Below are 13117 nucleotides of genomic sequence, written 5' to 3' on the forward strand. Positions count from 1 at the left end.
AGAAGCGCAGATGTTTTAAAACTTCCCATTCTTTCTTATATGTTCAATTGTTTCTGACATCTCTGCAAGGTGGCTAGTAACCACACTAAGAACCTTGTAAGCATGAATTAAGTATTCATACATTAGGGAAGTGTGCACCATGACCAATAAACCACAGAATTTGTATGATTTGTTAAGCCCTGTAAAAACAAAAAGAACTTTAAAAAACCTTTTCACATTTATTAACTGCTGCACGGAAAGAAAAAGAACTCTTACCATTTCTGTTCCACACATTAAGTCGTAAGTAAATGCTGTACAACTGCCATAAAGTACCCGAGTATGACAGACTTATGAGAGTTCTTTATATTATCAGAGATAGACTAGTTAGGGTCATGTGAAATAGTATAAAGCTGTAGAAAATTGAGTTTTTTTAAACCATCAAGGGCATCATCAGCTAAAGTGATTCTAGTAACATTATTCCACGCACGGAATTGAATCTTATATATTGCACATATACAGGATAACTTGAATTTATTCAAAACTGTTATGGACCACAATTTGTGCAAAAACGAATCAATAATTTAGCCATTCTATATAAATTTAGATGAATGTTTCTTTATTAATTTCACTAATAGGAAATGTCACCTGACTTTCTTTTTTTATCTTAAGTATCGCAAATGTATCACTAATCAAGAATTTCAAAATGTTACCAGGAAGGAGCCAGATTCATCCTAGTTTGTCCCAAGTTCATAGGGAGTGGTGCACAATTCACCTCCGTGTCCAGGGGCCTAGGAGAGATAAGTAGGTCAGGCTCTCTACTCCAGAATGCTGCCAGTGACCATTGCCTTAAATGAGAACAAGATTGGGCCCAAGTTGTGATGCCCTGTCTCCACGACCCCATAATTAAGAGGCCTGCCAACACAGGGGTGGTTCAAGCTCGCACACTAACACATTAACATTAGGGAGGGAAATCAGAGGACAAAATGGAGCTCTCAGGGAGCAGTGCCTGATTGTCCATCCATTAATTTAAATGGCCAGAAAATCAGACACTGTCAGCCCGCAATTTCCCGATTCCGTTCCTGGGGCACCCAACCGCGAAATCAGCCCGAGAAGTACGCCTTGTTTTTCTGATTAATCGGGATTTGTTCCTTTTTCACAGATGTACATGTACGTTTGTAGTTTGTAATTTGTTCCGGTTGCACGTGCACATGCAATAGATCATGATTCAGATGTAGATATTTGCTACTCCCTCCATAAAATGCTTCACGTGTCTGACTATTGCTCTTCACACGGTCCCTCACTGGTCAACAAGCCAATGCTTGCCCTGCCAAAAATTATCCTTTTTTAATCAACGATTACATCGCAAAATAATGAAAAGGGGTCCACACAACAACTTTGAAGGTTTGTGCTCTCTACATTGCGCTGTTCTAAACTATCTCTGAGCCAATAGCTTCTAAGGCCAATGTTCTTCATTTCCCTAGCAACTGATATTCAGTGCCTTAAGTAGTGCATATTTGGCTACTATTGATTAAAAAGAAAATTAACCTAAACCGCTATTTACTGTATTGGGATAATTCTTGCACATTAATTAAATTGTCTGAACTATTCATCGGAAGGTTCTGGTCTTTGGCAGATTTTGACTATGGTCTTTTTTTTTTTTAGCTGCGAGACCTTCCCCATTTAAAAAAAAAATCAGTACATACTGAATTCTGGTTATTGTTGCCTAATGAAATACTAGCAGATCTCACATGGCACTGCTCACAGTAAGTCAGAAGATACTCTCGTGGACCATTTTCAATTATCTGACATTGGCCCGATGGAAGACTAAGTCCTGGGAGAGATTTGGATTGCAGTACCTCTGCTTATTGATCTCCATGTTTGATCTTCTGGCTGGTCTGTAATGCTCTCACACAACCTGTGCAAGAGCTTCATTTTGATATGGAAATCAATGCTAATGAGTTGGCAATCAGTACAAGTGTGATTTACTAATTGTCTTGCGAGGAATGCACTGCATGTTCAGATCGCCCAGATTAACTGGGCCACCGGGTTGAGGTATCGGAGGGGCTGGCTGGAAGTTCATGTTGAAAGGGACAACAGCTGTGTTTGATTTAGAACACGTCTGGAGGTGAAGTTTAACTTTGGGTTTGTATGAACTGAATTTTTGGTGTTTTTTTTTTCCTTGGCAGTTTGTTTAATTTTCGAGGTGTTTGTCCCTGAATTTTGGCATCAAAATTCATCATTGCTGCAATTAAAAGCCCTGGATTTGGGAATTGCATTGGGTATTTCTGTTTTGTTTTTGTGTGTTCTTATCCCAGCACCCACCTTTAGAGACCCAGACAGTCTGTAAATATGGGTCCTGGGCATCTCGGAGGAGACCTCGACTTGCTGCCTCTACTTCAGGAGAGGCTGTTGCAGAGTGAGGCCATCTCCTTCACGGTGACCTCCAGCAATTATGGCAACAGGGATGGCTCTTCACACAGCGTGAATATCACCCTTGCATTAAACTTTTATGCAGTTGGATCTTTCCAAGCTATTGGAGGAGACATGTGCCAAGCCTGCCAGCCAGCTGTCTACAGATGCATTAAGTGACTGATGCCGTATTTCAGGGGACAACACCTTCATCACTTTCCTTATGGAAAGTAGGCCAGCTTGATTAGTGCACAGAATGTCGAGCAGGTGACAGGATTCCCAAGCGTGCATGAGATCGTGCATGGCTCCCAGGTGGCCAATCAGGGCTTCCCACACCTACTTTATGGCCTACAGGAACAGAACGGCCTTCTGTTCCACTAATATCGAAGTGGTGTTGGATCACAGAAACTTTGTCATGCAAATCAATACCGGATATCCTGGGAATACCCATGATGCTTTCATTATGCGACAGCCCACTGTACCCAGATTATTTGAAGATGCAGAGAGACCAAACAAATAGTTGATGGGAGGCCTTTTTAGCCATGTTTGATGTTTCCCCAAGAAACCCTTGAACTGCATCTGAATAGAAATATAAGGCAAATGCCTCAACCAGAAGTACTGTTGGTATCAGCAAAAATTTAGTTGCATAGACCAAATAGGGGATATTTCTCTATCCCCCCAGCAAAAGTCTCCAAAATGATCAACGTCTACTGCATGTTGTATAACATCTCTATACAAAGCGCTCAGGGCAGGGGCAACAGGAAGAACTCAGGGTTCAGGGCTAACCAAACAGGTGAGGACTGGGGTAACAATTTTTCAACCATCTCCCACCTGCAGTAGAAGTAATTAAGTGGGTTGAGGAAGTGAGGAATTCTAGTGATGTTGAGAATTGGGAAGGAACGTGTTCGAGTGTTGGGGCAGTGTTGGGACTTGAGGTTTTTTTAAAAATTTCATTCATGGGATGTGAGCATCACTGGCAAGGCCAGCATTTATTGCCCATCCATAATTACCTTTGAGAAAATGGAGCAGCAGTGAGTAGTTGAGGGTTAGAGGAAGTAAGAAAAGTAGTGAGGGGGGACTGGAGTAGTGTGAAATTGGATGTGCAGAGTGGAATGTTAAGAATTTGGTTTGGTGGCAGAAAGAAAAAGGCCACGGCAAATGGGAATTGAAAGAAGATAGCAGAGAATAGGAGATGAAAAAATAAAGTGGACTAAAGGAACTCGAAAAAGTGAAACTGGGACATTAAAGAACAGGGGGGAAAAATTCAGTTGTTTGCGCCTCCCGTTAGCGCCTTAAGAGGGCGCTAATGGGGCGCGAAGCAACTAGCACCCGGGCGCGGCGATGTTTGCGCCGCTCGCGAAATTAACTAGACATTTTGCGGCGGCGCTAAACACTACTGCCACAATCTCCTGCGCCGGCAGATCGTGACGTCAGTCGAGTGCGCAACACCCCGTTAGCGCCCCGGACCGGATATTGAGTGGCGCCCCCTGCCTTATCGCCTGCCGCTAGCAACGACAGGTTGAGGGGAGCATTATGCTGTCAGAAAGGGACTTGGGGAGCGCTATTTAAAGGCGACCGCTTCCTGCCTTTTTTTGTCAGTGACATTTTTGCACCATGCATTCTGAGAGAGACTTCTGGAGATTCAACTCTGTGAAGGAGTTTTGAGTGCTGAGCAGCACTTTGCAGGTTTATTTTGATTTGCCCTTCCTTGCTTCGCCAGCGCTCTGAGGTAGCGCCTCGCTCCTCAGCCTTTGCGCCTTAAGACAGGTGTGAAGTGCCTGATTTAGCGCTCCAATCACCTCCAGGGGTGATAAAAGCCAAGTTTGCTGTCGGAGGCGATAATTAGCGCCAGGCGCTAAACTTTGCGCACGGCCGATAATGGCGCCCCAAACATAAGTTGATGTAGAAACTATATATATAGCACTGGCTTTAAAAAAATACCTTGGGGGAGCAAACCTTTAAGGGGGAGCAGACCTTTAAAAGAAAGATGAAGAGAAAAAGCATCTAACGGGGCTTGGAAAAAAAAAAGATGTTAGAACATGCAGAAAAAAGCAAATATTTATACTGCCCACACAATGAATGAATTAATCCTCCAAGATTTCATTACTGAACATCCCAAAGTTATTAATTTTTCAGCCAGTATGAATTAATTAATTTTACTTCACAGGCATTGTTAGGGAGAGCCATGCAGCCAGCACACAAGGTAAAATCCTGCAGAAGCTGATGAATCAGTTGATACCTGCGGCACAACCATTTATTTAATTTTCAGCCAGTAGTTTCAAGCTAATGGGATTTACTTGCCAGCCTCGTTTGGTTGGGACTGGATTTTATTGTACATTTATAAACCTCATGCATTTCACACGGCGCAAGAGGGAAAGTATAAATTATAAGCACGAATCTTCATTTATACCTGGGACGGAACTGCTTGTTTATGTAATTGTTAGCAAGTGGGTCTTATTTATTTCGACATCAAGATTAAATATTGAGGAATTACTTTTGCTGAAGAAGAGCTAAAGAAAGAAAGAAACTTGGAGAACTTTCAAAAATACCTTATCCTTTGGAGGTTCTTTCTCACTTTTTTTTTGACATGAAAACTCAAGCCCCTTGTTTTTTCTGAGCCAGCAGTGTACTTGGAATGCAGCAGGCAGGACTTGGAAATTTGGAAAATCACCTCTAACCAATGCGATTTGCAGTACTGATTATTTCGATGCTGATGCTCTCAAAAAAGATGATCTCTGCAATGACAATTTGGTTCCTAAGAATGATTACCTAACCAATGGTATGGACATTGGGCCTTCTATGCCTCCGATATCAATAAAAGTTTACTTTTTTTTTGGCAAGAGTCTCACAGGAGACTTTTTGAATATGAACCAAAAAATGTGGAGTCAGACAAATTTGAGTCAGGGAAAGTTTTGTTTTGGGCTTTTTATTTGATTGCAATAAAAATGAAATAAAGATAAATTTGGTCATAAGTTGAACAAAAAGCAGAGAGGAAGGCACTTTTCATTGAAATTCCTGAGTAAAGGAGCACAGTGCTATTAGCTGTCTCAAGTCATTATTTTGAAGTCTGCAGAAACCGCATAAAGCTCAGCAAGATGTTGAATATCTAAACAGATTATTTTGTTATGATGTTCTGCAGTCGGAGCTTAGAACAGTTTGAAGGTGAATGCCCAACCATTCATCTGTTAATCCAAAGCAAGGAATAGAAAAATTAAAAGAGACACAAGGTATGAACTGTTAATAAATTAATTTAAAACTTCTCCTAAGTGAATTTAAAAGGTGCCAAAAGACTAGCCAAATAAATGCTCAGAGTGCACGTTCTAGCCAGCTGAAAATCAGTGAGAAAAAGTGTTAACATCCTCACTGAAGGGATAATTACTAGCCCTAGCCTCTTTAGGGCTACCCCGGATCAGGCGTATTCCCCAGGTGTTCACTTTCAACTAAAGTTTGAGATAGCCGAATCCTAAAGACGCTTAATTGGGTCTAAAGGTCCAGACTATCTCTCCCGAAAGGAAAGGAACAACCTGAAGATGTTACCATCCTCCAGATAGCACTTTTAATAAGTTTAGCTAGACTGTAATGTTCCGGATATTATGAGGGTCCGGAAAACTCCCCCAGAATTCTGCAACTCCTCACCAAGTAGCGTAGAGATTGAGTTTGCGAGTTTGACACAGAAGTACTATGTGAGACAATTCTAAAAATATATAGATTTATTAAAGAACCGACATGTAATTTACAGATGGTGATTCAATTGCAACATTAACAGTTCCAAAAACAGAAATCTTACAGTTCTATCAGAAATCCTTATTCTCAAGTCTTAACTTCTCTAGTTTTACAGTTCTTAGTTTATGCCAGGATATCCACCAAAATCAAATACAATACCTTGATCCCCGAGATACAAAGAGTTGAAGACTTACAGAGCTTGCCTCTGAAGCCTGAGAATCGCTTTGCCCCTTTACAGCAAATCTATCATCCCATTTGAAAGTTCAATTTTTATACCGTTTCTGCAGTGGTATTTCCTTTGAAGTTTTCTGCTGATGTAAGCTAATTATCTCCAGTCATTTTTCTACTGACCCCTGCTATTTTTACAATTAGATCAGCTTGTAGCATTAAGAATTATGGCCTAGAAATTCAGTGGGCTTTGCGCCCAGTTACCGCCCAAAGAGGGCTTCTGCGCCAGTCTGCAAACTTCGGGCGAACTTCATTGACGCGCTAATTGCGGCGGTAGCCGTTAGCGCTGCGCCGCCACCGATGACGTCATCGGTGTGCGCAGCGCCCCGGTACCGCCCTGACACTGGCCCGACCCCCATCTTCAGTAGCGGCCGCCTCTTCCGTGGCGGCCGCTAATAACATTCGGAGACCGGGTCCGTACAGCAGCCTTAGTGGGGCGCTTTAAGGTGGAGGAGCGGCCGGCCGCTTTTTCGGCGGCCGCCTGCCCGCACCTCCTTCCCCGGCCTCCTCCACCCCCCCCCCCCCCGGCATTGCCGGCTGGTTTCTGGGAGCCCGGCACTTCTCCGTTGTGCCGGGCTCTTTTGCCGGCACTTGCCATCGGGGCTCCGGCTGCTGCAGGCACCTCCCCCTTAAGAGAGGGAGGAAGGCCTGCAGTACCGCAGCCTGCCGCTCCGCTGCAGGTGGCGCTGCGGCCACTAGCGCGCCGATATTCAGTTTCAGCGCCCCAAACGGGGGCGGCCACACCCTTGAACAGCGGCCGTCCTCGACTTTGGGCGCTGAAACTGAGTATCGGCTGGGCGCGAGTGGCTCCGCGCCCAGTGGTAAATTCTGGCCGCCAGCAAGCTGGCGGGGCTATAGCTAATTTCTAGGCCTATGTCTCTACCTTTAGGTGTTCAAAGCTTATCATAAAAAACAGTGTGGAGCAGGTGCTTCTATTTGATGTCATTCTTACCAAGGTCTTCTATTTGTGTCTTTTTACAATGTGTAAATTAAAAACACCTCTATCGGGTGCACCATTGTCTTCTTAGTTACCTCAACTGGTTGTAACACAGACTCATGTCTCCCATGTTTCATTTGATTTCATTTTTATGAAGGCATATGTTTCTTTATCTTTCTGCGTTTCTTTCCGAAGTGTTGGTTTAAGACACCTTAACAGGGTATACCAGTGTTTTTTCCAAGGCTTCAGACTTTCAGTAACCTCCAACCTCCTGTTTCAATAAGGCTATTGATTCAATGTCAACAACTTATCTCATCTCAATAGCCTCTATGCTGTTTACAGCTTCTCCATTGGTAGGTTGTTAGATTTTCAAGCCCAGTATGTCATGTTTTAATAAAGTCAGAATTCTTTTATAGAATGGTGTATTTTTCTGAATAGGTATATTGCTTATTCCTTCACATCACAACCATGGTTTATTCAGATATGAAGTCTTCAACTTGCCAACTGCAACACATTTAACATCAGGAAACATCCCAAGATGCTTCACAAACATAAAGTGGACGCTGAGCCAAAGAAATACTTAATAGATGGGGTAATCAAAAGTTTGGACTAATAGGTGGGTTTTAAGGAAACTTTTAAATGAAAAGAATGAGTTCAAGAGACAGAGGTATTTAGGAAGAGAATTTTAGAGTATGAGGCCTAAGTGACTGAAGACTTGGCCGTAATGAGTGGGACAAAGGGAGGGGGAGGTGTACAAGAGGCTGGAGTCTGGGAATGGAAAGTTAGAGGGGTTGGGGGATTGCAAGGCTGAAGGAGGTTACAGAGATGGGGGAGGCTAGGCTATGAAGGGATTTTGAACACAAGGATGAGAATTTTAAATTTAAATTCAACTGATGTACCAATACTTCAATCATCGAGGCAGCTCTGTTTTGGTTTGAAAAGAAACAAGCAGTCTAAAGGAGAAAACTAGGATCAACTTAACATGTGTACATTAAAGCACAATTGTCTGATCACCTAACAAAACCAAGAGACGACCAATTTTAGATTGGATTTTCTCAATTGGTATTTCTGCCGTGTCTTATTTACAAGAGTAGAGCTCTATAAGGATGTGTATACTTTCTCTGCACACATGCAGGAAAATTTGTTCTTGCTACGCAAGTGCATAAGATCAAATGGCACCAATGGATTGTCCGACATTCTATCTATTTTCTAATTCCTTCTCTGGCCCACTGATATTCACTGATCAAAAATTGAACTGCCAGGATATCTTTCCCAATTTAACTTAAATCCAAACATGATAACTATTATAAATCAAACAAATTGAATTAGTTAGAATGCACAATATGGCTGAATGAGATTCTCCTCCATAAAAGCAGAACAGTAAATCTCTGTCAGAAAACATGCCAAAAAATTTTGATGCACAAATATTTCTTAGAAAATATTTTGGGGGAAAAAATGCATGTTCGGCAGCAAAGTTGCCGTTAACAGCCGCTGGAAATGGCTCATAATGCTAACCAAGTAAAATTAGTATTGGGAGCATGTAGATAGGTGTCGCAGTGCTCACCTTCTGTGCAACACCGTCCAGGTGGCATTGCTGTAGAGATCCGGGACAAAGTTCCTGTCCAGGTCCGGCGTTGCAACTTCCCACAGCCTCTGTGAGCGAAGCTGTGGAGCTCACAAGGAATCATGGGCAATGAAGAGGTCTGAGAGTTAAAGGGGCCATGCATTCTGAAGCATTACAAAATAAAATGCAGTGAATCAACACATTTTCCAGCCCTTTCTGGCTTTTAAGAAATAGTCAATATTTAAAAGCGGTCTCAAATGTGAATATCCAGCTGTTAAAGCTGAATTACCTTCCTAACTTCAACAAATGAGAAAACTGCCTCAACACTAACACAAATGGTTCAGCAAGCCAGGGAAGGGACACCAAGGGTCTCACTTCAGCTTTATTCAGGGGGTCAACACTGCCAGAGCGGCCCTCTAACCACAGATGCCAGGAGGTCCTCCAGAAAGAATGATGTGGGACCACATCACTAAGGCCGTCACTGCCAGCAGTGTCGCCCTCACCAACTGGCTCCAGTGTCCAAATAAGCTTCATGGCCTCAGACCACTGGTCAAGGTCAGTGAATGCATCTTCAAAAGCCATCTCCTACCAACTGTGCCACTAGCCTCACACACTGCTCAATGCACAACCCCGAATCACTCACCTACCAACAATCTGCACATCGCCCATTCTTAGCCTCACTTCACCCCCTTGGAGGAGATGGTGCAGGCCATTCTTGGCAGGGACATGGTTGAGCCCTTGGCCAGTGGCGGGGCTGAAAGGCACAAGATGCAGGTATCCTCATACGTTATCCTACTTCTGGCATGCACCTCTTGCTTTTCCGCCCTGCTGTCAGCACAGCTCCACCCTTGTGCCCTCCTCATTTCACACATCCAAAAAATGCAGCCTGCCCAGCTAGCGGGTCAACAAGAAGAGGCAGCCTGCCCAGCTGTGAGACCACAGATGGATGATTCCATCCCGGATATCCCGGCCACAAAGGAGCTCTCTGGGGTGCATCCTTCTGTCTGATTTCTCCTCTTCGGCTTCCTCTTCTTCCCTCTGCAAGCAGATGCTGTAAATGTGAAATGACAGCATAAAATGCTGGAAAGACTCAGTTAGTCAGGCAGCATGTCAACCTGAGGCATGAACTCTGTTTTTCTTTCCACGGATGTTGCGTGACCTGTTGAGTATTTGCAGCATGTTCTATCTTCTCAAAGGCCTTCATTTACCATCCGAGCCCTTGCAAGCATCCAGCAGCACTCCCTACACACTTAAAAAAGATTTTCACATCTATTGCAGCAAGCCACCACTTCAATAAAATTTTTAAAAAGTCCAAACCCTTAAGTTCAAACTTAACTGACATCGGTAGTGGGGAAAATGCTAGAATCTATTATAAAAGATGTAATAGCAGAGCACTTGGTAAGCAGTGACAGGATCGGACAAAGTCAACATGGATTTACAAAAGGTAAATCATGCTTGACTAATCTACTGGAATTTTTTGAGAATGTAACTGGTAAAATAGATAAGGGAGAACCAGTGGATGTGGTGTATTTGGACTTTCAGCAGGCTTTCGATAAGGTCCCACATAAGAGATTAGCGTGCAAAATTAAGGCACATGGGATTGGGGCAAGGTATTGACTTGGATAGAGAACTGGTTGGCGGACAGAAAGCAAAGAGTTGGAATAAACGGGTTGTTTTCCGAGTGGCAGGCAGTGACTAGTGGGGTACCGCAAGGATCGGTCCTAGGACCCCAGCTGTTCACAATATATATTAATGATCTGGACGAGGGAATTGGATGTAATATCTCCAAATTTGCAGACGACACAAAGCTGGGTGGGAGGGTAAGCTGTGAGGAGGATGTCGTGAAACTCCAGTACGATTTGGACAGACTGGGTGATTGGGCAGAAACATGGCAAATGCACTATAATGTGGATAAATGTGAGGTTATCCACTTTGGTGGCAAAAACAGGAAGGCAGATTATTTGAATGGCAATAGATTGGGAGACGGGGAAGTGCAAAGAGACCTGCGTGTTCTTGTGCACCAGTCGCTGAAGGTAAGCATGCAGGTGCAGCAGGCGGTTAAGAAGGCAAATGGTATGTTGGCCTTCGTAGCAAGAGGGTTCGAGTACAGGAACAAGGATGTCTTGCTACAGTTGTACAGGGCCTTGGTGAGACCGCAGCTTGAGTACTGTGTGCAGTTTTGGTCGCCTTACCTGAGGAAGGACGTTCTTGCCATGGAAGGAGTGCAGCGAAGATTCACCAGGCTGATACCTGGGATGGCAGGAATGACGTATGAGGAGAGATTGTGTCAATTGGGCTTATACTCACTGGAGTTTAAAAGATTGAGAAGGGATCTCATCGAAACCTATAAAATTCTGTCAGGCCTGGACAGACTAGATGTAGGAAGGATGTTTCTGATGGCCGGGGAGTCCAGAACCAGGGGTCATAGTCTAAGGATAGGGGGTAAGCCATTTAGGACTGAATGAGGAGGAATTTCTTCACCCAGAGAGTGGTGAACCTGTGGAATTCTCTGCCACAGAGGGCGGTGGAGGCCAGTTCATTAAATATATTCAAGAAACAGTTGGATATATTTCTTAAGGCTAAAGGGATCAAGGGATATGGGGAGAAGGCAGGGACAGGGTATTGAATTTGGATGATCAGCCATGATCTCATTGAATGGCGGAGCAGGCTCGAGGGGCCGAAAGGCCTACTCCTGCTTCTATGTTTCTATGTGTGTGTCCCTTTAAGAGCTGCAGACATCACCATTGGCAGCCTGCTTGCACGGCAGGTTAACCTGGCGTACTTAGGACCAGCGCCGATTTCAGGTTGAAGTTCACATTGGTGACATTAAGTCAGCGTTGTATGCTGATTGACGTCACCATGCTGCCATTTTGTTTTCCAGGGTGCTGCCAGTTACTGGCAGTGCAAAGGGGGAGAGGAATAACCCGCCGCCGCGGGACCCGTCACCAGCTGGCGAAAGAGCGGCAGCCACCATTTTATCACCACTTCATGGCGCTCAACAGATGCCTTCTGAAGGTTTCAAAAGATCACAAGTTCAGAGTGCAACCATGGGTCCTCAAAGAAAAGAAATATAAAATGGTTTCCTATTTGTAGCGTTTGAGGCTATATCTGCAACAAATTAAAAATCATACGCCTGCCTGCACTTTCTATCAACTTCCCCCATTATAAAGTCCGATGTTCACGTTTATGATGCAAAAGTAAACTTGTCACACTGTAATTACATTGTCCTACCAGTGGAGGTGCTGCAGTGCCACTGCAGTTGGAAGGTGCAATTACAGTGTGGCAAGTTTACATAAACAGCTTTCATTATTAATATCGACTTTGGAAATTATATTGGCCCAGAAATTCGGGTCGAGGGCTTCCCGCGGGTGTAAGCCCCCGACCTGCACTTATCTTGCACGCCGGCCGATGAGCTGTGGGCCCCCGTGGAATTGCGATCCTGGGCCTCCTCCAACTGCCGGCGCGCAGTGCTTGCGTATCCCAGGGGCGCAGTTAGTTCGATGCGTCTCCTGGATCACGTGGGCCATGGGGAGCCAATCGGAGCAGGGAATGCTTCATTCATAAGTTTGACAGGAAGGGCTGTCAAACTTATAAATATTATAAGCCCCAAAATATCACTAAATCTTCAAATAAATTTTTAAAAAACATCACTTTTTTTAAATAAACTAAAAATTACATGAAATAACTATTTTAAACAATAATTTAAATTTTTGAAAAAATAATTTTATTTTCTAATGGGGCTAAAAATAAACTTACCTTTCTTTAAAGTATTTAAAAATGATAAACCTGTGGAAAAAATGTTTTAATTTTAATTAATTCACCACTTACCTTGTAAAAAGCAGGCCTTACGCCTGCTTTTTACATGTCAAACTTCTGCAGACTTACCCTCCCGGGAAAACCTGTAAAAAAAAACTAAGTTCGATGTGCACGTGCAGCCTCTCCCGTGCACGCGTTCGACCTCTGAACCCCTTCATTCAGGGGAACGGAAGTGCCAGTTTCCCATGCATGCAGGAAATCGGCACTTCCATTGGGCCTACGGGTGAGTACCCCGTGCGTACTCACCCGTGGAGACCCGAATTTCTGGGCCAATATAAAAATAACAAAATGTACGATTTTACAAAAAGGGACTGAGTTACATCTGTATGTCCTGATCTAATTATTAATCGAACCCCATTTCACATGGTCTTGACTCCCACTAGTTGGCCAAGACAAAAATCTACCTCTGTGCGTCTAAGCCAGGAGTATCTCAAATGACTATCACCATCATCTCCAGGACT

The sequence above is a fragment of the Somniosus microcephalus genome, chromosome 8 (assembly GCF_052327205.1).
Source record: "Somniosus microcephalus isolate GS21.2 chromosome 8, FLI_Smic_1.0, whole genome shotgun sequence".
NCBI lineage: Eukaryota > Metazoa > Chordata > Chondrichthyes > Squaliformes > Somniosidae > Somniosus > Somniosus microcephalus.